Here is a 25,818-nt window from a genome sequence, read left to right on the forward strand (position 1 = left end):
AGAGAGTAAGTAGTAGAGAATAGTAGAGTGAGTAGTAGAGAGTGAATAGTAGAGAGAAGAGCATAGTAGTAGAGTGAATAGTAGAGAGAAGAGTAGAGTAGTGGAGAGTAGTAGAGAGTAAGTAGAGAGTAAGTAGTAGAGTGATTAGAAGAGAGTGAGTAGTAGAGAGTAGTAGAGAGAATAGGAGAGAGTGAGTAGTAGAGAGTGAGTAGTAGAGAGTGAGTAGTAGAATGAGTAGTACTGAGTAGTAGAGTGAGTAGAGAGAGACTAGTAGAGTAGTAGAGAGTGAGTAGTAGAGAGTAAAGTAGTAGAGAGTGAGTAGTAGAGAGAGTAGTAGAGTAGAGAGAGAAGTAGAGAGAGAGTAGTAGAGTAGTAGAGAGTGAGTAATAGATAGTGAGTAGTAGAAAGAAGTAGATAGTGAGTAGTAGAGAGTAAAGTAGTAGAGTGAGTAGTAGAGAGTGAGTAGTAGAGAGTGAGTAGTAGAGTGAGTATTAGAGTGTGCAGTAGAGGGAGTAGTAGAGTCAAAAGTAGAGAGTGAGTATTAGAGAGTAAAGTAGTAGAGTGGGTAGAGAGAGTGAGTAGTGAGTAGTAGAGTCAGTAGAAGAGTCAGTAGTAGAGTCAGTAGAAGAGAGTCAGTAGTAGAGAGTCAGTAGTAGAGAGTGAGTAGTAGAGTCAGTAGTAGAGAGTGAGTAGTGAGTAGTAGAGTCAGTAGAAGAGTCAGTAGTAGAGTCAGTAGAAGAGAGTGAGTAGTAGAGAGTAAAGTAGTAGAGTGAGTAGAGAGAGTGAGTAGTGAGTAGTAGAGTCAGTAGTAGAGAGTCAATAGTAGAGAGTCAGTAATAGAGAGTCTGTAGAAGAGAGTGAGTAGTAGAGAGGGAGTAGTGGAGAGTAGTAGAGAGTGAGTAGTAGAGAGTGAGTAGTAGAGAGTAGTAGAGAGAGTAGTAGAGAGATGTAGAGTAGTAGAGAGATGTAGAGTAGTAGAGTGAGTAGTAGAGAGTGAGTAGTAGAGAGCAAGTAATAGAGAGAGTGAGTAGTAGAGAGAGTAGTAGAGAGAAGACTATAGTAGTAGAGAGGGAGTAGTGGAGACTATTGGAGAGAGTAGTAGAGTAGAGAGTAAGTAGACGCTAAGTAGTAGTGAGTAGTAGAGAGTGAGTAGTGGAGAGTAGTAGAGTGAGTAGTAGAGTGAGTAGTAGAGTCAGTAGTAGAGTCAGTAGTAGAGTCAGTAGTAGAGAGTGAGTAGTAGAGAGTAAAGTAGTAGAGTGAGTAGAGAGAGTGAGTAGTGAGTAGTAGAGTCAGTAGTAGAGAGTCAGTAGTAGAGAGTCAGTAATAGAGAGTCTGTAGAAGAGAGTGAGTAGTAGAGAGGGAGTAGTGGAGAGTAGTAGAGAGTGAGTAGTAGAGAGTGAGTAGTAGAGAGTAGTAGAGAGAGTAGTAGAGATATGTAGAGTAGTAGAGAGATGTAGAGTAGTAGAGTGAGTAGTAGAGAGTAAAGTAGTAGAGTGAGTAGTAGAGAGTGAGAAGTAGAGTGAGTAGTAGAGTGAGTAGTAGAGTCAGTAGTAGAGTCAGTAGTAGAGAGTGAGTATTAGAGGGTAAAGTAGTAGAGTGGGTAGAGAGAGTGAGTAGTGAGTAGTAGAGTCAGTAGAAGAGTCAGTAGTAGAGTCAGTAGAAGAGAGTCAGTAGTAGAGAGTCAGTAGCAGAGAGTGAGTAGTAGAGTCAGTAGTAGAGAGTGAGTAGTAGAGAGAGTAGTAGAGTAGTAGAGTAGAGAGTAGTAGAGTGAGAAGTATAGAGTGAGTAGTAGAGAGTGGTAGAGAGTGAGTAGTAGTGAGTTAGAGTAGTAGAGAGCGAGTACTAGAGAGTGAGGAGTAGAGAGTAGTAGAGTGAGTAGTAGAGTGAGTAGTAGAAAGTGAGTAGTAGAGAGTGAGTAGAGTGAGTAGTACAGAGAGAGTAGTTGAGAGTGAGTAGTAGAGAGTGAGTAGTAGAGAGTAAGTAGTAGAGAATAGTAGAGTGAGTAGTAGAGAGTGAATAGTAGAGAGAAGAGCATAGTAGTAGAGTGAATAGTAGAGAGAAGAGTAGAGTAGTGGAGAGTAGTAGAGAGTAAGTAGAGAGTAAGTAGTAGAGTGATTAGAAGAGAGTGAGTAGTAGAGAGTAGTAGAGAGAGTAGGAGAGAGTGAGTAGTAGAGAGTGAGTAGTAGAGAGTGAGTAGTAGAATGAGTAGTACTGAGTAGTAGAGTGAGTAGAGAGAGACTAGTAGAGTAGTAGAGAGTGAGTAGTAGAGAGTAAAGTAGTAGAGAGTGAGTAGTAGAGAGAGTAGTAGAGTAGAGAGAGAAGTAGAGAGAGAGTAGTAGAGTAGTAGAGAGTGAGTAATAGATAGTGAGTAGTAGAAAGAAGTAGATAGTGAGTAGTAGAGAGTAAAGTAGTAGAGTGAGTAGTAGAGAGTGAGTAGTAGAGAGTGAGTAGTAGAGTGAGTATTAGAGTGTGTAGTAGAGGGAGTAGTAGAGTCAGTAGTAGAGAGTGAGTATTAGAGAGTAAAGTAGTAGAGTGGGTAGAGAGAGTGAGTAGTGAGTAGTAGAGTCAGTAGAAGAGTCAGTAGTAGAGTCAGTAGAAGAGAGTCAGTAGTAGAGAGTCAGTAGTAGAGAGTGAGTAGTAGAGTCAGTAGTAGAGAGTGAGTAGTGAGTAGTAGAGTCAGTAGAAGAGTCAGTAGTAGAGTCAGTAGAAGAGAGTGAGTAGTAGAGAGTAAAGTAGTAGAGTGAGTAGAGAGAGTGAGTAGTGAGTAGTAGAGTCAGTAGTAGAGAGTCAATAGTAGAGAGTCAGTAATAGAGAGTCTGTAGAAGAGAGTGAGTAGTAGAGAGGGAGTAGTGGAGAGTAGTAGAGAGTGAGTAGTAGAGAGTGAGTAGTAGAGAGTAGTAGAGAGAGTAGTAGAGAGATGTAGAGTACTAGAGAGATGTAGAGTAGTAGAGTGAGTAGTAGAGAGTGAGTAGTAGAGAGTAGTAGAGTAGAGAGTAAGTAGACGCTAAGTAGTAGTGAGTAGTAGAGAGTGAGTAGTGGAGAGTAGTAGAGTGAGTAGTAGAGTGAGTAGTAGAGTCAGTAGTAGAGTCAGTAGTAGAGTCAGTAGTAGAGAGTGAGTAGTAGAGAGCAAGTAATAGAGAGAGTGAGTAGTAGAGAGAGTAGTAGAGAGAAGACTATAGTAGTAGAGAGGGAGTAGTGGAGACTATTGGAGAGAGTAGTAGAGAGTAGTAGAGTAGAGAGTAAGTAGACGCTAAGTAGTAGTGAGTAGTAGAGAGTGAGTAGAGGAGAGTAGTAGAGTGAGTAGTAGAATGAGTAGTAGAGTCAGTAGTAGAGTCAGTAGTAGAGTCAGTAGTAGAGAGTGAGTAGTAGAGAGTAAAGTAGTAGAGTGAGTAGAGAGAGTGAGTAGTGAGTAGTAGAGTCAGTAGTAGAGAGTCAGTAGTAGAGAGTCAGTAATAGAGAGTCTGTAGAAGAGAGTGAGTAGTAGAGAGGGAGTAGTGGAGAGTAGTAGAGAGTGAGTAGTAGAGAGTGAGTAGTAGAGAGAGTAGTAGAGAGATGTAGAGTAGTAGAGAGATGTAGAGTAGTAGAGTGAGTAGTAGAGAGTAAAGTAGTAGAGTGAGTAGTAGAGAGTGAGAAGTAGAGTGAGTAGTAGAGTGAGTAGTAGAGTCAGTAGTAGAGTCAGTAGTAGAGAGTGAGTATTAGAGGGTAAAGTAGTAGAGTGGGTAGAGAGAGTGAGTAGTGAGTAGTAGAGTCAGTAGAAGAGTCAGTAGTAGAGTCAGTAGAAGAGAGTCAGTAGTAGAGAGTCAGTAGTAGAGAGTAAGTAGTAGAGTCAGTAGTAGAGAGTGAGTAGTAGAGAGAGTAGTAGAGTAGTAGAGTAGAGAGTAGTAGAGTGAGAAGTAGAGAGTGAGTAGTAGAGAGTGGTAGAGAGTGAGTAGTAGTGAGTTAGAGTAGTAGAGAGCGAGTACTAGAGAGTGAGGAGTAGAGAGTAGTAGAGTGAGTAGTAGAGTGAGTAGTAGAAAGTGAGTAGTAGAGAGTGAGTAGAGTGAGTAGTACAGAGAGAGTAGTTGAGAGTGAGTAGTAGAGAGTGAGTAGTAGAGAGTAAGTAGTAGAGAATAGTAGAGTGAGTAGTAGAGAGTGAATAGTAGAGAGAAGAGCATAGTAGTAGAGTGAATAGTAGAGAGAAGAGTAGAGTAGTGGAGAGTAGTAGAGAGTAAGTAGAGAGTAAGTAGTAGAGTGATTAGAAGAGAGTGAGTAGTAGAGAGTAGTAGAGAGAGTAGGAGAGAGTGAGTAGTAGAGAGTGAGTAGTAGAGAGTGAGTAGTAGAATGAGTAGTACTGAGTAGTAGAGTGAGTAGAGAGAGACTAGTAGAGTAGTAGAGAGTGAGTAGTAGAGAGTAAAGTAGTAGAGAGTGAGTAGTAGAGAGAGTAGTAGAGTAGAGAGAGAAGTAGAGAGAGAGTAGTAGAGTAGTAGAGAGTGAGTAATAGATAGTGAGTAGTAGAAAGAAGTAGACAGTGAGTAGTAGAGAGTAAAGTAGTAGAGTGAGTAGTAGAGAGTGAGTAGTAGAGAGTGAGTTGTAGAGTGAGTATTAGAGTGTGTAGTAGAGGGAGTAGTAGAGTCAGTAGTAGAGAGTGAGTATTAGAGAGTAAAGTAGTAGAGTGGGTAGAGAGAGTGAGTAGTGAGTAGTAGAGTCAGTAGAAGAGTCAGTAGTAGAGTCAGTAGAAGAGAGTCAGTAGTAGAGAGTCAGTAGTAGAGAGTGAGTAGTAGAGTCAGTAGTAGAGAGTGAGTAGTGAGTAGTAGAGTCAGTAGAAGAGTCAGTAGTAGAGTCAGTAGAAGAGAGTCAGTAGTAGAGAGTCAGTAGTAGAGAGTGAGTAGTAGAGTGTGAGTAGTACAGAGTGAGTAGTAGAGAGAAGAGTAAAATGTAGTAGAGAGGGAGTAGTGGAGAGAGTTGTAGAGAGTAGTAGGGTAGACAGTAAGTAGAGAGTAAGTAGTAGAATTAGTATTAGAGTGAGTAGTAGAGAGTGTGTAGTAGAGAGTGAGTGAAGAGTCAGTGTAGTCAGTAGAAGAGAGTTAGTAGTAGAAAGTAGTAGAGAGAGTAGGAGAGAGTGAGTAGTAGAGTGAGTAGAAGAATATGAATAGTAGAAGAGAGTGTGTAGTAGAGAGTAGAGAGAGAGTAGAGAGAGAGTAGAGAGAGAGTAGACAGAGTAGTAGAGAGAGAGTAGTAGATAGTGAGAAGTAGAGAGAAGTAGAGTAGTAGAGAGTGAGTAGTAGAGTGAGTAGAGAGAGTGAGAAGTAGAGTGAGTAGTAGAGTGAGTAGTAGAGTCAGTAGTAGAGTGAGTAGTAGAGTCAGTAGTAGAGTCAGAAGTAGAGTCAGAAGTAGAAAGTCAGAAGTAGAGAGTCAGTAGTAGAGAGTCAGTAGTAGAGAGTCAGTAGTAGAGATTCAGTAGTAGAGAGTCAGTAGTAGAGTGTGTAGTAGAGAAGCTGTGAGTGAGTAGTAGAGAGTAAAGTAGAGAGTAATGTAGTAGAGTGTAAAGTAGTAGAGTGAGTAGTAGTGAGTAGTAGAGAGTAGTAGAGAGAGTAGTAGAGAGATGTAGAGTAGTAGAAAGATGTAGAGTAGTAGAGTGAGTAGTAGACAGTAAAGTAGTAGAGTGAGTAGTAGAGAGTGAGTAGAGAGTGAGTAGTAGAGTGAGTATTAGAGTGAGTAGTAGAGAATGAGTAGTAGAGAGTGTGTAGTGGAGAGTAGTAGAGAGAGTAGTAGAGGGAGTAGTAGAGAGTAGAGAGAGAGTAGAGAGAGAGAGAGAGAGAGTAGAGAGAGAGTAGCAGAGTAGTAGATAGTGAGAAGTAGAGAGAAGTAGAGTAGTAGAGAGTGAGTAGTAGAGTGAGTAGTAGAGTGAGAAGTAGAGATGTAGAGTAGTAGAGAGTGAATAGTAGAGAGTATAGTAGTAGAGTGAGTAGTAGAGAGTGAGTAGTGAGTAGTAGAGTCAGTAGAAGAGTCAGTAGTAGAGTCAGTAGAAGAGAGTCAGTAGTAGAGAGTCAGTAGTAGAGAGTGAGTAGTAGAGTGTGAGTAGTAGAGAGTGAGTAGTAGAGAGAAGAGTAAAATGTAGTAGAGAGGGAGTAGTGGAGAGAGTTGTAGAGAGTAGTAGGGTAGACAGTAAGTAGAGAGTAAGTAGTAGAATTAGTATTAGAGTGAGTAGTAGAGAGTGTGTAGTAGAGAGTGAGTGAAGAGTCAGTGTAGTCAGTAGAAGAGAGTTAGTAGTAGAAAGTAGTAGAGAGAGTAGGAGAGAGTGAGTAGTAGAGTGAGTAGTAGAGTGAGTAGTAGAGAATGAGTAGTAGAGAGTGTGTAGTAGAGAGTAGAGAGAGAGTAGAGAGAGAGTAGAGAGAGAGTAGAGAGAGAGTAGAGAGAGTAGAGAGTAGAGAGAGAGTAGACAGAGTAGTAGAGAGAGAGTAGTAGATAGTGAGAAGTAGAGAGAAGTAGAGTAGTAGAGAGTGAGTAGTAGAGTGAGTAGAGAGAGTGAGAAGTAGAGTGAGTAGTATAGTGAGTAGTAGAGTCAGTAGTAGAGTGAGTAGTAGAGTCAGTAGTAGAGTCAGAAGTAGAGTCAGAAGTAGAAAGTCAGAAGTAGAGAGTCAGTAGTAGAGAGTCAGTAGTAGAGAGTCAGTAGTAGAGATTCAGTAGTAGAGAGTCAGTAGTAGAGTGTGTAGTAGAGAAGCTGTGAGTGAGTAGTAGAGAGTAAAGTAGAGAGTAAAGTAGTAGAGTGTAAAGTAGTAGAGAGTGAATAGTAGAGAGATGTAGAGTAGTAGAAAGATGTAGAGTACTAGAGTGAGTAATAGACAGTAAAGTAGTAGAGTGAGTAGTAGAGAGTGAGTAGAGAGTGAGTAGTAGAGTGAGTAGTAGAGTGAGTAGTAGAGAATGAGTAGTAGAGAGTGTGTAGTGGAGAGTAGTAGAGAGAGTAGTAGAGGGAGTAGTAGAGAGTAGAGAGAGAGTAGAGAGAGAGAGAGAGTAGAGAGAGAGTAGCAGAGTAGTAGATAGTGAGAAGTAGAGAGAAGTAGAGTAGTAGAGAGTGAGTAGTAGAGTGAGTAGTAGAGTGAGAAGTAGAGATGTAGAGTAGTAGAGAGTGAGTAGTAGAGAGTATAGTAGTAGAGTGAGTAGTAGAGAGTGAGTAGTAGAGTCAGTAGTAGAGTGAGTAGTAGAGAGTGAGTAGTAGAGAGTGAGTAGTAGAGAGTAGGAGTGAGTAGTAGAGAGTGAGTAGTAGAGTGAGTAGTAGAGAAATAGTAGAGAATGAGTAGTAGAGTAGTAGTAGTGAGTAGTAGAGAGTAGAGTAGTAGAGAGTAGAGTAGTAGATAATAGAGTGAGTAGTATTGAGTAGTAGAGAGCAGTAGAGTGAGTAGTAGAGAGTGAGTAGTAGAGAGTGAGTAGTAGAGAATGAGTAGTAGAGAGTGTGTAGTAGAGAGTAGAGAGAGTAGAGAGAGAGTAGAGAGAGAGTAGAGAGAGTAGAGAGAAGAGAGAGAGTAGACAGAGTAGTAGAGAGAGAGTAGTAGATAGTGAGAAGTAGAGAGAAGTAGAGTAGTAGAGAGTGAGAAGTAGAGTGAGTAGAGAGAGTGAGAAGTAGAGTGAGTAGTAGAGTGAGTAGTAGAGTCAGTAGTAGAGTCAGAAGTAGAGTCAGAAGTAGAAAGTCAGAAGTAGAGAGTCAGTAGTAGAGAGTCAGTAGTAGAGAGTCAGTAGTAGAGATTCAGTAGTAGAGAGTAAGTAGTAGAGTGTGTAGTAGAGAAGCTGTGAGTGAGTAGTAGAGAGTAAAGTAGAGAGTAAAGTAGTAGAGTGTAAAGTAGTAGAGAGTGAATAGTAGAGAGATGTAGAGTAGTAGAAAGATGTAGAGTAGTAGAGTGAGTAGTAGACAGTAAAGTAGTAGAGTGAGTAGTAGAGAGTGAGTAGAGAGTGAGTAGTAGAGTGAGTAGTAGAGTGAGTAGTAGAGAATGAGTAGTAGAGAGTGTGTAGTGGAGAGTAGTAGAGAGAGTAGTAGAGGGAGTAGTAGAGAGTAGAGAGAGAGTAGAGAGAGAGAGAGTAGAGAGAGAGTAGCAGAGTAGTAGATAGTGAGAAGTAGAGAGTAGTAGAGTAGTAGAGAGTGAGTAGTAGAGTGAGTAGTAGAGTGAGAAGTAGAGATGTAGAGTAGTAGAGAGTGAGTAGTAGAGAGTATAGTAGTAGAGTGAGTAGTGGAGAGTGAGTAGTAGAGTCAGTAGTAGAGTGAGTAGTAGAGAGTGAGTAGTTGAGAGAGTAGTAGAGAGTAGTAGAGAGAGTAGTAGAGAGAGAGTAGTAGAGAGAGTAGTAGAGTAGTAGAGAGTGAGTAGTAGATAGTGAGTAGTAGAGAGAAGTAGAGTAGTAGAGAGTAAAGTAGTAGAGTGAGTAGTAGAGAGTGAGTAGTAGAGAGTGAATAGTAGAGAGTAAAGTAGTAGAGTGAGTAGTAGAGTGGGTAGTAGAGTCAATAGTAGAGAGTCAGTAGTAGAGAGTCAGTAGTAGATAGTAGTGAGTAGTAGAGAGTAGTAGAGTGAGTAGTAGAGAATTAGTAGAGAATGAGTAGTGGAGAGTAGTAGAGACTAGAGTGGTAGATAGGAGAGTGAGTAGTAGTGAGTAGTAGAGAGCAGTAGAGTGAGTAGTAGAGAGTGAGCAGTAGACAGTAGTAGAGTGTGAGTAGTAGAGTGTGAGTAGTAGAGAGTGAGTAGTAGAGAGAAGAGTAAAATGTAGTAGAGAGGGAGTAGACTATTTTGAGTAGTGAGAGATTGGCAGGTAACCTAATCAATATTGCATACATCTACATTTTATGTGACTCTGATACCCTGTGGAAAAATATTTTGCACTCCGTAGGACCGTATAGCAGTTTATTACCGACCATGCATGGAATCGGGTTTTAGACGCTTCTTTGGCACCGACGCCAGATCTCGGGTAACACAAATGCCTGGAAACTTTAGAATGTGCTGGGGTTGGCACACCTCCCAGGTGGCAGGGAGGCTCATTAACTATTCGACGGCAAGGTGTGCAATAGGTCTCGCATTTACGCGAGTTTGAGCTACTGACATTGCAAGTAACAATGCCTTTTATTTTTGTTTTTAAAACATAAATAAAAGGCATTGTCATTTACAATGCCAATAGCTTAAACTCGCGTAAATGCGAGACCTATTGCATTGCAAATGCTTCTTTCTAATAAGTTCTGATTCGATGCAAGTTCATGCGCAGTTCACATGCCACGTAGAACACACTTCGTTGTCACCCATCATTATTACTAATCACTATATTACATTCTTTATACACTTAGGCAATTTGCAGTATGTAAATGAAAGATGTTTTTTCTGGTTTCTAGGGTATGATCCTCAGCAATTGCCACCACTTACATCCACTGGCCGGTGGGGAGCAATAAGCAGGATTTAACTCAAACAGAAAGAAAGGACAGAGACAAAAAAGAGAGATATGCCTACATATTTTTTTGGGGGGGTGTGTCTCGGCAATATTTACTGTAGCCACAGTAGGGGCATCTGTGATGTGTGTGTTTAGTCATCCTTGGACAGAGGCGCTTTAGTGAGTTGTCATACCCGGAGATATCGCTGGTATGTAAGCTCCGCAAACTCTGTGCATAAGGATTCTATGGTGGTGCCCCAGGTTTTTTCGAATTTGGGGAGGGTATGTGTGAGGCTCGCTGTGATCTTTTCTATACTCAACGTCTCCCACATCCTGTGTAGCCAGTCTAGTCGGGTCGAAACCTCCTCAGTTACCCATCTAGACAACAACACCTGCTTGGCAGCGCTCAGTGCTAGGGTTATCGCTCTACCGCTGAAGGATTTAGGAGGATATGTAAGAGCATTGGGGAGTCCAAGCAGTGTGTAACGGGGAAATCTAGGTATGTCCGTATGGTAAATGGTGTCTATGAGTTATATACCACAACTCGAAATTGGTTAGGGGGTGGTTAGAGTGAGGGTACGCCTGGGTCACCAAGTGGTGAAGGCAAGGTATTACCAGTACGCGTTTTTGGGGACTCCGAAATCTGAGGTAAGGCGAGCAAACTCCATTACTCCCTTTTTGTCAAAAAGATCTCCAATTCTTTTGCAGTTGGCCTCTTGCCAGTGGAGGAATCTGTTCCTGTTCTTGCCAGAGGGAAATCTGGGTTGCCTATAAAGGGAGTCAGAGGTGATATAGAGGTCGAGAGGCTACACGACTCCTGCACTCAATCCCACACACCAAAGGTGGTTTTCAGGACCGGAGATACATAGACTCCTAGTGGTGGGTGCCACTTATGGAGCCATAGCACTTTCCAAACATGCATACCCGCTATCGAGCGGTCAATAAAGCACCAGCGCTCCAATGTTTACCACTCGACCATGTATCGCAATTCTGCTTCCTGGAAATATGGCTCCAGGTGCGGAACGCCGAGCCCCCCGTCCTCCTGTCTCTGGTATGTCAGGTGTCGAGCCATCTGTGCTCTCTTCCCTCCTCATATGTAGCCCCAAATGAGATGCTGCAACTTTGCCACCAGCAGAGGTGGAGGCTGAAGTGGGAGTGTCTGCATTACGTATAGAATACGTGACAAGAGGGTCATTTTAATGGCCGCCAATCTACCCAGCCACAACATTGTGTGCCTTTTCCAATTTAGGAGTTCCCCCTGAGCTCAGCCAAAAGTGTTGAATAATTCACCTGAGCTGTCTTGTTGAGTGTGGGGAATATCTGCAGACCTAGATATGGGACACCTTTGGAAGCCCACGTAAATGGGAACTGTGTCGCTAATTGCTGTTGCTCAACTTTAGGAAGGGTCAAGCTAAGGGCCTGCATTTTGTGGATGTTAACTTTAAAGCCCGATGCCCGGCTGAAGGTTTTAATTTCGCCCAATAAGGGGGGCAGGGAGGTCATTGGCTGTGTAAGAAAGAGTACAAAATCGTCTGCGTAGAGTGATATTTTATGCTCCCTATCTCCCATCCTAATCCCTGAGATGTCTGGATTTTGGCGAATTCGCTCTGCGAAAGGCTCCATATAGAGACCAAAGAGCAGGGGCGATAAAGGGCACCCCTGCCGTGTCCCCCTCCTGATCCGAAAGGGTTGAGAGGCAACCCCATTCACCCTGATCCGCGCCTGTGGGTTGTTGCATATGCAGTCTACCCATCTCATAAATCGGTCTTTGAACCCAAATCTGTATAGCACCTGTTTCAGGTATGGCCAGTGGACCCGATCAAATGCCTTCTTGGCATTCACCAAGAGAAGCACCACGGGTTGCTGAGTACGCTGGAGTTTGTCCGAGAGGTGACACATCCGCTGCGTCCTGTCACTACAGCTACACTCCGGGATGAACCTGACTGATCTGGGTCCACAAGTCCCTGCATGTAGGGTGCCAGTCGAGCTGCAAGTATACTCGTAAAGACTTTCAGATCGACGTTTATTAAGGATATGGGGAGGTAGGATGCACAGTCCAGCGGGTCTTTGCCTGGCTTTGGTATCACGACCACCTCTACCATGGTCACGGTTGGAGTCAGAGTTCCCGTGCCGCTAAAGGAATTAAAAAGACGAACCAGCTCTGGGGTGAGATCGTGGGCAAAGGTCTTATAAAAATCAGTAGAGAATCTGTCCTTCCCAGGAGCCTTCCCAGAGGTACGTCCTCTGCTGGCTCGTAGAACCTTGTCCAGAAGGACATCTGCATCCAATTTGGTCGCATCCGGGGGGGGAGGGATGCCACCGGGGCATCCCGCACAAAGGCCTCAGCCGCCCCCCCCCGATCCAGTCTGTCCGCCGTGTATAAGTCTTTGTAAATAGTCTCAAAAGTAGCGGTGATGTCAGAGTCTGACCAAAGAATCTCGCCCTGGAGGGTTTTGATCCCTACAATACGACGTGTATTTGTTTGGGCACGGAGAATATTTGCCAGAAACTTCCCGGCCTTGTTTCCCCCCTCATAATAACGCTGCTTGGTGCGCAAGAGAGAGTACTCTGCACGATCGTAGTCCAAGGCCTTCTGCTGCTGTCTTCAGGGGCGGCCTTAGGCATGTGCAAGCTGTGCACCTGCACAGGGCCACCAAACCCCAGGGGCCACCACGAGGAATCGGATACAATACATATTCGTGGCGGCCCCTGGCAGGGATTTGGCGCATGAACGACTGAGGCGTGCTAAATCTAATGTGATGCACGCTGAATGGTTGTTCTTATACTCTTTTCCTTTCTAACCCAGTCTCGTCTTTGTGTGGGGTCGGCCTTGTTTCGGGCTCTTCTGGTAGGTCTTGTGCTTGTTTAGAACTTTTTTTCCAGGAGAATCGGGCTTGTTTTAATAGTCCAGATCTGGCACCTCCGGAGGCTCGCAAGCGCGCGCATGCGCAGTGCCCGCGAGTCCTGCAGCGAAGGGGTTACAGAAGCATCATGCATCACCGGCGGCAGGAGGGGTGGCAGCACCCGTGCCCGGCGTGCAGCGAGCAGCACCGAGACCGGCCGAGGCCATGCACCGGCGCGCCTAGAGACCCTGGGCAAGAAAGGCCGCCTTGCAGAGGATAGCATGCCAGTGTGCAACCTTCGGTGCCAGCTGCGAGGTGAGCAGCCCGAGGGTCGGGGCATGGGGAGGGGTAGTGAGGAGGTCAGCGTGTGCCACTGCAGAGTGAACCCGAGGGAAGGTGAGCCATTGGACGAGGGTGTGGGGAGCCCTGGGGAGGAGGGCAGATCAGGCATAGGAATGTATCCCAGCCCGTGGGGGTGAGGAGCCGGGGGCGTGGGGAAGGTTGGGTGAGGATGTTATTGTAGATGGTGTGTGCTTTGAGTCTGGGGGGAGGTAAGCCATGTGAGGTGGCGAGCTGGAGGTATTCTGGTGGTCATGGGAAGGGAGGGCATGATTAATCGTGAGAGAGAGCCTCTCTCTCACGATTCATCTCTGAGAGGGCGCGGGTCGGAGAGGTGGTCACTGTGCGCCAGGGGTAGGGAGTGGTACAAATCGGCGCTGTATGTTGAGGGAAATGTGAGTCAGGAGTGCAGGGGCGGTGTTTACTTGTGGCTGAGGGGAGGCATGGTGACTTTTGGAGGTGTAACTTGGGAGGCACGGTCGTATTGGGGGGAAGAGGAGAGCAGGGTACGAGGTGTTAGACGTAATGTTAAGGATTCATTAAAATGATTACAATTACTTATCAACAATCATGAAAACAGAGTATGAAGCTGATACTTGTGATCTAATGAGTGGATCTGCCTGCACAAATCTTTTAAAACATCGAGTGTTCGAATGTACTTGGCATTTGGATATGTCTGTTTATATGGTGTTGAGGCAGACATGAAATGCAAGCACCTATGGATGGACGCCTGGAATAGGATGGCAGTGCCTACCCATGTTAACTCAATCTAATGCCCTTTTGCAGAGACCTTGGTAGGAGACTGGTTTCTTGATCATTTCTTTAATTACATTCCAGTGCTTGTCATGTGACTAGCAGAGAAAACTAGTTTAACTAGTCCTCAGTTTGCAATTGGTGAAGCAGCCTTCTCTGTCCATACTAGGGGCATAGTTACCATTGGTTCAGCAAGTACAGTGGTACTGAGACCCAAAACCCTCAGGGGCCCATTGAACCCTGATAATTGCTATATTCTACTTCCTGAGCAGCAGCCAAAGGGGCCATTTTCCTTGCTTATGCCACGGCCCATGGGGTCGTTGGTACGCTGTGCTAGTGATTCGTACGTCTGCTTGAAAGTTGTCTCCTGACTGGATGTTCCTTGCACATTCATTTTGCTTCAGTGAACCTCTAGTGCCTTTTCATAGCCTTAGGACTCACTGTAATTAATCTTTGTTTAATAGGTGCTCTGTAAAGCGAGCAGAACTGGTTGCTGGAATATGGCACTATACAAGAAACCTTAATTAAATATATTGTATTTTGTCTTTTGACAATGTGGTAAAGTGGACGAGTCTTTGGTTACCTGTAGGCTGTCTTCAGGATCATTTAGTGACGTACTGAGACAGGTCTCTGTGTGCCATGATTTCAAGGTAGCTTACTCTCTTCCTGCTAAGGTCACTTCCCAAATAGATCATGAACTATTCTCCAGGCTCTACTGTTCTCAGTGGACTGATAAAACAGACCTTGTATGCCAAGTCACATGATCTACCCTATAGTTTTATAACACTCTTCAAATAAACCTTCCATATGTGGCTAGTCCTCATAATGTGTCATACATGTAGTGGGAAGGGTAATTACTATCAATCAGTCAGGGTTTGTAAAGCTCAGCTGCTTCACACATAAGGGTCTCGAGGCGGTGTGGGATTCATGCTGCTGGATCATGCTGCTTGTTGGTTGAACAGCGAGATCTTGTGGTACTTCCGGAACTGCTGGAGTGATGGTGAGGCTCTGAGGTGCAGGGGGAGGGTTTTCAGGTCTTCACTGCCAGGTGGGAGAAGTAGCGGCCTCCACTGTTTTATCAGCGGCTGCATTGGGTGGCTGCTAGGGAGATGGTTCTGGAACATATTTTCCTGGTAGGTTGGTGGAAATTCACTTGTTCATTAGGGTATGCTGGTCCTTCATTGTGTAGTCCAGGGAAGACATGGCTTGGCAGTTCGGGCTGGACTGTTCCCATGAGGCACAGGGTCAAGGCTGATTTGCATATGGCCATGTCTGAACTGGGGTGGTGTGGTGAGCAAAAAAACGATGGATTTAGGCCCAGATCTCTGTACTGGGGTGAATGTATGACATTGTTCTGCATTCTGTCCATCAACTGTTGTTTTTGCAAGAAAATAAAAATGACACATCAAAATCTTTCAGCAGCCGCCACTGCTGATTGTCTTCTTTTTTTCCCTACCCACTGCTAGCCTCGCCCGCTGCATTGCAAGCAAAATTAAGAGAATTTGAGTACACAAATCTGGTTATTCGAAACGAAAGAGAAAGGTGGCTCAGCAGGCTTTCGTAGTGTCACAGGAAGGAGCAATCCTGAACTTTATCACCCAAGGGAAACCTAAAGATGGAGAATCCTCTGGCCCGAGTACTGCTGATGCACTAGGTAAAACAGGCGCTGACGACCATAAAGAAGAACAAAAAAATGATGATATCCATGAGCAGAATGATACTCATGAGCAGACCAATGAAAATGAACAAGGTGACTCTGAAATTGATACAAACATGCAGCAATTACCAACTCAGGATGAGGATTATTACAAAAGACCCTCAGACAGAGAAAATGAAACATCATTCATCGGTCCATCAACATCTGGCATTCTGAAGGAGGTTCAGAGTTTACAGACGGATGATGCTGGTATTGAAAAGGAAGCCAAAGAGCAAGACCATGTTACAGACCCGTGTTCTGAATATGATTTATGTGATTGGAGGGATCCTACTCTGTGGCCGAACTCTCTTACGGACGTGCAACGTGTTTTTCTTGTTGAAAGGGGTCCCTCCAGAGACCCAGATTCTAAAACAAAGTATCCAAGTGATGAGCACTCAAAAAGTAAACGTCGTTTTTCTGTTACCATGTTACTGGTCATCTAACGCCTTTTCTGGACGTTTTATTAAAACACCTTCCTGAGCTCCGCCCCGCCCGGACCCCCTCTTCCGGGGCCCCCTACCTGCGCTCCCTGCACAGGGCCACCATGAGCCTAGAGCCGCCCCTGCTGTCTTGCAGCGTTAAACTGCCGCTTAATTTGGACCGCTACTGTGCGGTGGTGCACCCCCTCCAGTACTTTGATCTGCGATTCCAAGTGCTCCCGCTTTTCTCTCCTATCTCTATTCAAGCGTGCGGTAATAGCTAGAAAACGCCCTCGTATGACGGCCTTCAGTGCATCCCATATCAGGGAGACCCGAGTCGAGCAGTCATCGTTGATCTCTAAATATGTCTGTATTGTTGCTCGTATCTCTTTAATCTTAGCATTATATGCGAGCAGTTTGTGGTTGGTTTAGTCTCCACGATCTCTGTCTTGGGGGTCCTCCGGTGAGGTGCAGCTTCAGGAAAATCAGCGAATGGTCTGAGAGCGCAGGAGTCCCTATCGTGACCTCTCATGTGTCCCTTGTGACCTGCGGGGAAGTCAAAAACAAGTCTATGCGTGCATAGGTTTGATGGGCTGTTGAAAAAAATGTTTCCTCTCTAGTGTTGGGATAGCAATGTCTCCAGACGTCGATCAACCCCACATCCCTCAATTTCTGTATCATGGAGTCCGAGAGAAACCCGGAGTGTCCCATTCATTGTGCAGGACTATCCAGTTGTGCGTCTGGTACTATATTGAAGTCCCCCCCTGTGGTAAATAATTTAATTACCGGGACTTAATTTGATACAGAAACATAATAAAATAGCTCAGTAAATAAGAGGCAGAATCCGTGGTATTAGAGGTTCGGAATGGGCTTTATTCCAATGGTCGATTATAATCGGTTGCTCCAGGTTCCATCACCACGAAGGTTCAGGAAGTGAAGTACATACGTTATTGACAATCAATTACTTTTATACAATAGGCATTACAGTGAAGCAAATACAAGAGGCGTAACAATTGATAGTATGGATAATATATTCGTGCGTAGCAAAAATAGGCGTAACTGGGAGTGATTTAAAGAACGTCATCAGATGTGATGTCATAAGAGGGCGGTTACATGAAAGAATTTCGCAATGTCAGCAGAAATACTTGACAGAAATGCGCGCGCAGCAGCATGACGTGTGATTGACGTGAGACTAGGGGGTGAAGGGGACTTGACATTTAGCTCTACATGTGGCGACAGAAGTCTGGAGGGTCAAGTCAACCTAATCCCAAATCATATCTAACATCCTATGTTTAAAGAACCATGTTATCCAAAAGAGAGGTCTCTTAGAGTAGAATCTTATTCTATACTGACTATACTGACTGTTAGTGCGTGTACAAGCGTCTAAGTGTCTACACTAGATGCGAGGGCAGGAATCTTCCATAGTAACAGGGCTATGAATTACTTGCATGAAGACAGAGAAGCCGGGCCTTTGCTCGGTAGCTGGAAGAATGTTTACTTAAACTACTAGACAGGAATGCATTGGGCAGGGATCGGAGCAGATAATTTCGAAGGTGAAATACAGTTCTTGGCAGGCAGCAAGCTGATGTCAGGCATCGTGAGCCGCGCAGGGAATGAGACAAAGTTCATGGTCACAGATGCAGGCTCGGACTGGAGCTTCAGAGACAGAAAGCAAGAAAAGCTTGATGACAGAATCAGGGCCTACTTGCCTGGACTGTAAAAATGGCATAAGTGAACCATATAAAGGCGGTGGCCTTTTGTACTTAGGAATGGAATATCCGGCCCATTCATGGCGGATCTGAAAGAGGACATCTTAACGGTGGACGCACATGTGTTTGCGTCTTCATAACTGGAACTGGAGGGAACATACATGTACTTGTAACATGCACATAGAACCATTGGGGTCCAAGATAGGGGACATAACTGACCAGAAAAATCCATATTTCCACATTCCCTCCTTGTCCCCTACTTGCCCGTCAGGAGACATCAATCTTCATCAATCCATTGATCTGTTCATATAGCATCATTTGTTCTTCTTTCTTCTTCCGGGATTTTGAACGAAAATCTTGATGTGGAATGCACGATGTGGCACACAGACCACAAATCGCTGGTCCACATTGCAGGCATAAGCAGCAACTGAATAGTATGAGAAGGCCAATACCTAGGAAGGATAGGACCTTCCATCCAAAGGTAGATAATACACTCCAAAACCAACCGGACCAAGTCCAGGCGCCTGGGTTCTGGTGTATCTGGCTTACAATCTTATGAAGGCGAGTTATGGCTTTATATACAGATGGCGAATTTTCTGGTATGAAAATGCAACAGCTTGATCCGATGACCCTACAAGCTCCGCCCCTATCGGCCAGGATGACGTCAAGGACAAGACGATTTTGAAGCACAACAATCCGCATAGCAGACTGCTCTTCTGTTAAATTGCCTAAGGCGGAAATAGTTTCGTTCACTACTGCTTCAAGGGTTCTAGTTAATCTACGTATCAGCTTACTATTAGTAACGGTACCTATATAGGGAAAGAGACCCTTATTGAAATCTGTGTATTTTTCCCATGCTGTTTCAGTGTAATCGACTATTGGGAGATCTCTCCTTACTCTAGTATATACTAAATGAGTATTTCTGTGATAATCAGGAGGAGCTAGAAAAACAGGCGGCAAAAGAAATCCAATGTAGCAGGTACCATCCCAATCTAGAGGCAAACGTACATATGCCGTCTGACCACATATGAAATAGGAATGACGGGAAGCTCTAAATGTCGACTTGCCTTGATCACTAAATTCTATTACAGTGGTGCATCTACTATGGCCCATATGTATGGAACCATTCTTTCTTACACATAATTCACCTTTTACTGGAAATACTGACATGGCGGGCAAACTTGGAGTGACTTCGGATTCGACATTCAAGATCAAGAGATTAAGCGTAAAATTACCTAATCCATATACTTCGTTTTCTAGATCAGTTCCTGTTCTTTTGGGAAGTCCCTCCTTGTTGGGGTGGCAGACTTTAAGTAAAACTAAGTTCAGATTTCCCCATACCCAGTTGTCTTGATAAACTGCAGAATTTGAATCTAAGGAATTAATTAAGCTAAACCATGCTCCACAGGAGCCGTTGTGTGTGAACGGGTATGGAAAAAAGAGGTAGAATTCCTTTATAGTTCTGATAGGGAGGGAGTCGGCCACATATCCAACAATTTGTAGCATTGCTAACCTGATGGGAATGATGTAACATACTAATAAAAGTGTTATTGCGCAGCGCAAATCTATAAGACAACTCAAACGGAGGTAATTCACTAAAAGAATGTTCAGCAGTAACATTGTAAACATGTCTAGAAATAGGATAATATATGTGCAACAATATACTTGCAGTAATTATAAAAAGACTTAAGAAAAACAAAATTAATAACGTCACTATGCAATGACTCCGCAGTGATTTACAGTACGCCTGTCGTTTCAACATTTTTCGGGTGTTATCTCTATTCAGGTCCAAGGGATACATGTCAGAGACAATTCAACCGCTTCACCTCGGAGAGGACTTAAACAATCAAATTGCTTGACTGATTGGACCTGAGCTTTAGTTTATAATGTTCGGAATTACTCCTTTCAACAAGAGGAAGTTTTGAGTCAATGGGTGAAGACACACGAGGTGTGGTATTCACATCTGATTGTAGTCCATGAAATTTCTTGATATGACTTGAGTGAATCCAGCCTTTTCTGCCCTCGATCTTCACGGCTGTCCTTGTGGTGAGCAACACCAGCTGTGGCGACCTCCACCTAGGATCCAGCTGAGTCTTTCGATCAAAGTTCCTCACTAAAACGAGATCCCCCGGAATTACGTCATGGGGTTTCACTTCAGTGTTGTCAGGAAAAGCTGCAGCTACCTGTGAACGACAAGATTGTAGTGCAGACATCAAGGAAGCCAAGTAATCTGTCAGCATATTACAGTCAATATCAGTTATTTTGCGTGGTATAGGCGTCCCCCACATATTTGGTGGTCTGCCGAAGATCACTTCATACGGGGATAGCCCTGTTCGAGAGTGAGCTACCATTCTTGTGTAAAAGAGTGCAACTGGTAATGCTACTACCCAGTCGATACCTTTCTCTCTGCATATTTTGGACAATCTAATTTTCAGAGTCTGATTATGTCTTTCTACGAGACCTGCTGCCTCGGGGTGTCGGACACAGTGGAATTTCCACTGATAGCCTAACAAGAGTGAGACGTGTTTCATTAATTCGGATGAGAACGGCTGGCCGTTATCTGAGTGAACAACACGTGGTAAACCGTATCGTGGGAAGAATTCTCGAACTAACTGTTTGGCAGTAGTCGGGGCCGTGTAATCTGAAACCGGGTATGCCTCCGTCCAACGGGAAAGAGCACAAACAACTACGAGAACATATTTGAATCCTCGACATCGTTCCATCTGGATATAATCCATCTGGAGGACTTCAAAAGGGTGATCAGGAGGCTGAAATCCACCCTGCTCTACGGGAACGCTTTTTCCTGGGTTGAACTGACAACAGATCATACAGGTACGAACTTTTTGTTTGGCTGCAGCTCGTAAATGTTTATTGAACCAAATGTGTTGAATGCTGTCTAGCATAGCTTTTTCTCCTAGATGTGCTGGACTATGTACAGTGTTAATTATAACCGGGACCATTGAATCAGGAAGGAACCACACAGACTTTTCCTTCATCAACCATCCTTGATCCGTTTGGATCCCTCCTAATTCAGTCCATTTCTTTATTTCTTCTGGTGTAGCATGTGTCTGTATATCAATTACGTCAAGAGTAGGATCTTTAACCGTCATACAATGTGTTGGCGTCGGGACTATTGTCTTTGTCATGTCGGATGTTTGAGTTTGAGCAGTCTGTTTAGCTGTTCTGTCAGCTAAATCATTGCCTTGAGAAATGATATCAGTAACTTTCGTATGAGCTTTACATTTCATAATTGATATTGCAGTGGGTAGATGTATTGCATCTAATAAAGCATGAATGAGGGGTCCGTGCTGAATGTGGGCACCGTGAGAAGTTAAATAACCTCTCTCTCGCCACAGCACGCCGAAGTCATGTACAACTCCGAATGCATAACGTGAATCAGTGTATATGTTGACTTTTTTATTTGTGGCTTGAATACAGGCTTGTGTCAGAGCGACGAGCTCTGCTGCTTGAGCGGACAAGGTATTTATACACTTGGTTTCAATAATTTCGGTGTCTGTTGTGACTGCATAAGCGGCCACTAGTTCTCCTGTACCTTTTCTCATACATGAACCATCTACATACAACGTCAGGTCTGGGTCTGACAATGGGACATCTGTCAAGTCTTGTCTGGGTTTCGTCGTGATTGTAATAACATCAATACAGTCATGAGCTAGTGGGTCTGTTCCATTTACAGGTAAAAGTGTGGCAGGATTCAATGTGTTACAACGTCTGATTTCTATATGTGGCTGAAACAATGTTAGTTCATACCCTGTAAGTCGTGCTATAGTCAAGTGTTGTGTTTGCGTTCGATTCACAAGAACCTCTACTGCATGTGGTACTTGAACTGTCAATGGATGTCCTAACACTATAGCATCGCTTTGTCTGATTGCTAAAGCTGTCGCTGCCACTGATTTCAGGCACGCAGGCAGAGCCTGAGCTACGGGATCTAATGTACTAGAAAAATAAGCACACGGTTTGTGTGATCCTGCTTGTTCCTGTGTGAGTACTGACAAAGCAGTACCTTCTCGTTCTGTAACAAAGAGTGTAAAATGTTTTCTGTAACATGGTGTTGCTAAAACAGGTGCTTGGCATAGAGCTTTCTTTAAGCTTTCAAAAGCTTGTGTATGTTCCTGAGTCCAAGGGAGAACAGTCGATGTGGCTGCCTCCTGTGTTGTCAACTGAATGAGTGGTTTTGCTAGAAATGCATACTGAGGGATCCACTGCCTACAATATGAAGTGAGGCCTATAAAAGCCCGCACCTCCTTTTGTGTCTTGGGTATTGGCATGTTAGCTATTAACTGAATGCGGTCGGGTGTAAGCTGCCTTCCCTCCTTGGACAGCGAGTGTCCAAGATAAACAACTCGCTGGACACAGAATTGCAGCTTAGAAGGGGACACCTTGTGCCCCTTTTCGGCTAGAAATCGTAAAACTGTCAGTGATGCTTTCTCACATTCGGGTTCGCTTCTAGCGGTGATCAGCAGATCATCGACATATTGAAGCAAGGCAGTGTTAACTGGCATGTGGATACTGTCGAGTTCTCGTTTCAGTGCTTGGCTATAGATGCTGGGGCTTTCTGTAAATCCTTGAGGTGCGCGTGAGAATTTGAAGCTACGTCCATTTAAACTAAATCCGAACAAATATTGGCTTTCCGGATCTATTGGGACGCTGAAAAAGGCATTTTTGAGATCAATTACAGTAAAGAATGTTGCTTCGGAATCAATAGCTGTCAGTAATGATGAGATATCTGGAACCACAGGGAATTGTGGCACAATGCATTTGTTCAATTCGCGCAAATCAATAACCAATCGATATACTGGCGGGGCCTTCGGATCTGTTCGTTTAAGAATCGGAATTATCGGTGAATTACATACATTGGAGTCTGTTTCTACAACCACTCCTTGGGCAATGAGCTCGTCAATGATTTGCAGTAAAGCCACTACAGCATCTGGTGGTAACTTGTATTGTCGCATGCGTGGTAGTACCACTCCTGCCTTTAGTGTAACTCGATATGGTGTAATATTCATGCAACCAACATCAGTAGGGCCTTGTGCCCAGCGATGTGTAGGTAAAGTCTGCAGTCGGGGATCCATGTCTCTAGACACATAGTGACCTTTGAAATCACGTAAAAACAATCTTACTCCTTCCGGAGAACAACATATTATAGCTCCTAGAGCTTTCAGTGTTTTTATACCTAACAAGTTTTCTGGACATGATTTAGTAAGCAATAAATCTGTAGTTCGGGTCAAAGGTCCTATCGTAAGTGGAAGAGGCTGAGACACTTCATTAACAATAGGTTTTCCTGAAAAACCAAGGGAAATATTCTGTGAGCCTGAGAGGGGTGCCCCTGGAACTTCACTACGTTTTATAGTTGTTCGACTTGCCCCTGTATCAAGTAAAAATTTTCTATCTTGGCCTAATAATTCACTATGTACATAAGGTCCTTCTTGATCTACAGGGACCTCGATAAGGGGTAAGTCAACTTCCCTCTCTAGGCTGGTTCATGCGTATCGTTGGTAATCAGGATAGTCATACTGTGCGGTCTGGTACAGCTGTCGTGTCGTGGTTTGTGTGGCAGCAGCAGGCAACGCTGGTGCGGCCGGCACAAACTGTATAGACTGTTGTGGAGCTGGCATGGCCTGTGCATGCTGCGGTGCTCCTTGTTCATTCTGATCCTGTCTAGGTGGCCGTGGTCTTTCTTTTGTATTACCTATGGCGATATTATGTTTTAAAACTGGACAATCGTGTACGTAATGACCTGGCTTTTTACAATAGTTGCATGTCCCTTTTACAGGTCCTGCTGAATCACCGGAATGTGTCGTACCCTTTTTATGTCCTTCAGCTGGAACTGTCTGGGAGACTAGCATTTTCATTTTCGTGTCTTTCATGCGTCTTTGTTCATGATCTTGTTCCTCTCTAATTCTATTGTGATGATACTGTAACATTTGTAACATTTGTGATGGGGTGTTACCTTGCCAGGTACTCTCGAATTTTAATACTCTATTCTTCACTTGGGGCAAGGAATTTTCAACTAATTTTGTCACAAACAGATGTGGGTATGATTCGCTACTTGCTTTTATGCCACTATTTATACCAAAACATTTTTCAAATCGTGCATAGAAATCACTAGTGTCTTCATCTTGCTTTTGTTTACAGGCTGAAATTGCACCCCAGTCTTCCTTTTTCGTGGTTAATAAACGTGGCAGTACCTGTACTAGTAAACCTGGTAGTGCTTTAGTTTTGTCCCCAAGCCCCGAACCTGGACCTCGGGCCTTTTCTTCATTTTCTAATGCTGTCCAGTCTATCTTTTGGTCTCCCACTTCCCACTCTTTTTCCTTGAGTTTTTCATAAATGCCAGCAGGCATCAATACCTTTAATATTGTCATAATGTCGGGATAGGTATACTCTCCCATGAGTAACATGTCTTTAATTTCTCGGTGAAAACCCGCTGGGTCTTTGTCATGACTGGGTACCACTTTCTTCATTTCTAACAATTCTATTTTCGATATGGGCGTATATACATATACACGTTTAAACTGATTGTCCTCGCCCTTTATTGGGTGTACTTCTCGTAAGGGATTCTGTCTGTCCACGTAATACATCGGTCTTTCCTTGATGGGCAATGAAACATGTTCTGGACATACAAAAAGAATGTACTGCCTTCTGGATTCTAGTATTTCCTTAATTAACTTAGTACCTGAATCTTTCCATCTATTCGTGAGTAATTCAGTCAATATGTCAGATAAGGGACCAGGATCTGAATGTTGGCTTTTATATAGTATAAGAAGTTGTTGAATCATATAAATCCCAGCTAAACGCTGTTCATCTGGGGTGAGATTCAAAAATGTGTGTGCTACTGTATCATCATCATACTTTCCGGGACTGTCAATCCAATGAACGGCTGACCTGGCTAATTCTTGTTCATCCATAGAATCAAGAAAATGATAACCCCTTCGTTCTCGCAGTAATTTGTCAGCGACTTGGAACGAATGCTCGGGGGACCTCATATTTATTATAGGTGTTTGGAAATTCCTGTTATTATCTGGACGTATCGGACGTATCGGGTCAGTAAGACATCTAGTACTATTACAAGATCTTCCTCTACCTACATAGGCTATGGTTTCTGACTGTCCTGTGGGCAGTCCTGATCCTTCCTCCTCCTCATTTTGTTCAAACTGGTCTACCGCTAGTCTTTCTTCGTGTAGACGTTCTATTTCTTTACGGATCTTTCTGCACATGGCTATTATACAGTTTTGCTTATCATGTCTCCCTTCTGATATATTCTGGCTCCATCTGGTAAGAATCTGCATTGCTTCCGGGTCTACCCCAGGTCGGTCTTGATTTCTGATCACACAATTTATGAGAAAACGTAACAGTTCCCCCTGTATCTCCACTTTCTGGTATTCCATAGCTCTGTTAATACTTTCAGAATCTCGCCCTGTTTGGACAAAATGATATATATTATCTAGATGCATAGTCATTCCTGGTAACTTCCCTAAATACACCGCGGCTCGTCTGATACGCAATGACGCCAGGATCATTTCGTCCTCTTTGCCGGGCACAGGGTCATATCTACAATCTACAAGAAGTTCCTTAAGCGTGCGGGCATTTATGAGTTTGGGGGTACGTGAATGTGCAGATTCTTGAAAAGTAAGTTTATTTATTCTGGGTGGCGTAGAAAAAATGTTGGTAGCACCTCCCGTAGCCCCATCTGGGGTATCGGGCGTGAAAGGATTCGTTGAACGCGATACAGCAACTATAGGTGTGGACACAGCTATGGAAGTAGCTGTAGGAACAGATGTGGAAACAGATGTGCTTGCCGGAACTTGTGTCAGGATTTGGTGCTGTAGAGATACAGATACAGGATCTTGGCGTTGAACCTCCCCGGCCAACGGTCTATGTGGGGCGGGGTTAGCATACTCGGGAGCTGCGTCATCTAAATATGAGGAAAGAAAAACATCTTCTGCGGTTCTAGGATGCCCCTTGGGATGTGCCTTTATTGGAAATAATGGGGGTGGCAAATCTTTTGGTATCCCCGCAGTAGCCTTAGGTAATCCCTCGGCCAGAAGGGGATACATACCCTTCATAAGGGCATGTCTTTGTCTGTCTACTTGTTCTGATTTCACTCGTGTACCTTCTTCAATTAATAGATTTTCTCGGACTTCATTTGAATTCTCTTTACTCTTCTCTTCCTGTCTACGTGCTTTTTCTGTACGTCTATACGATTCTTTACGCCATAACTCAATGGCGTCTTTCTGTGATTGTCTAGCTTTCTTTTTCCATAATTCTTCCTCTACTTTCACGATGCACTCTGCATCCCAGGTCCCAGCCGCGGGCCACCTCTGACTTTCTGGTAATTCCTTAGTGTAGTCTACCCATAAATCAAGAAATCAAGAAATAATATAGCATCTAGGCCATGTTTATGATACATGAAGTACCCTGGAGTGTCCCTAGGAGGAATAGGAACAGCTTCTTCGAGTACCCCTTTTCTAGTTGTGATCTGTCTTAATTTCGAAAAGAGCGGCATATTGAGAACTGATCTGATACTTGATCTTGAACAAACTTAATACAGTAATCACAATAATGAACAGTCATTCATACCACAATATGCAGAACGTACTAAAAACATTTAACATTTAACATTTAACTGAGCAACAATGATGATGACGATCTAAGGAAAACTTAAT

The sequence above is a fragment of the Triturus cristatus genome, chromosome 1_1 (genome assembly GCF_964204655.1).
Source record: "Triturus cristatus chromosome 1_1, aTriCri1.1, whole genome shotgun sequence".
NCBI classification, from domain to species: domain Eukaryota; kingdom Metazoa; phylum Chordata; class Amphibia; order Caudata; family Salamandridae; genus Triturus; species Triturus cristatus.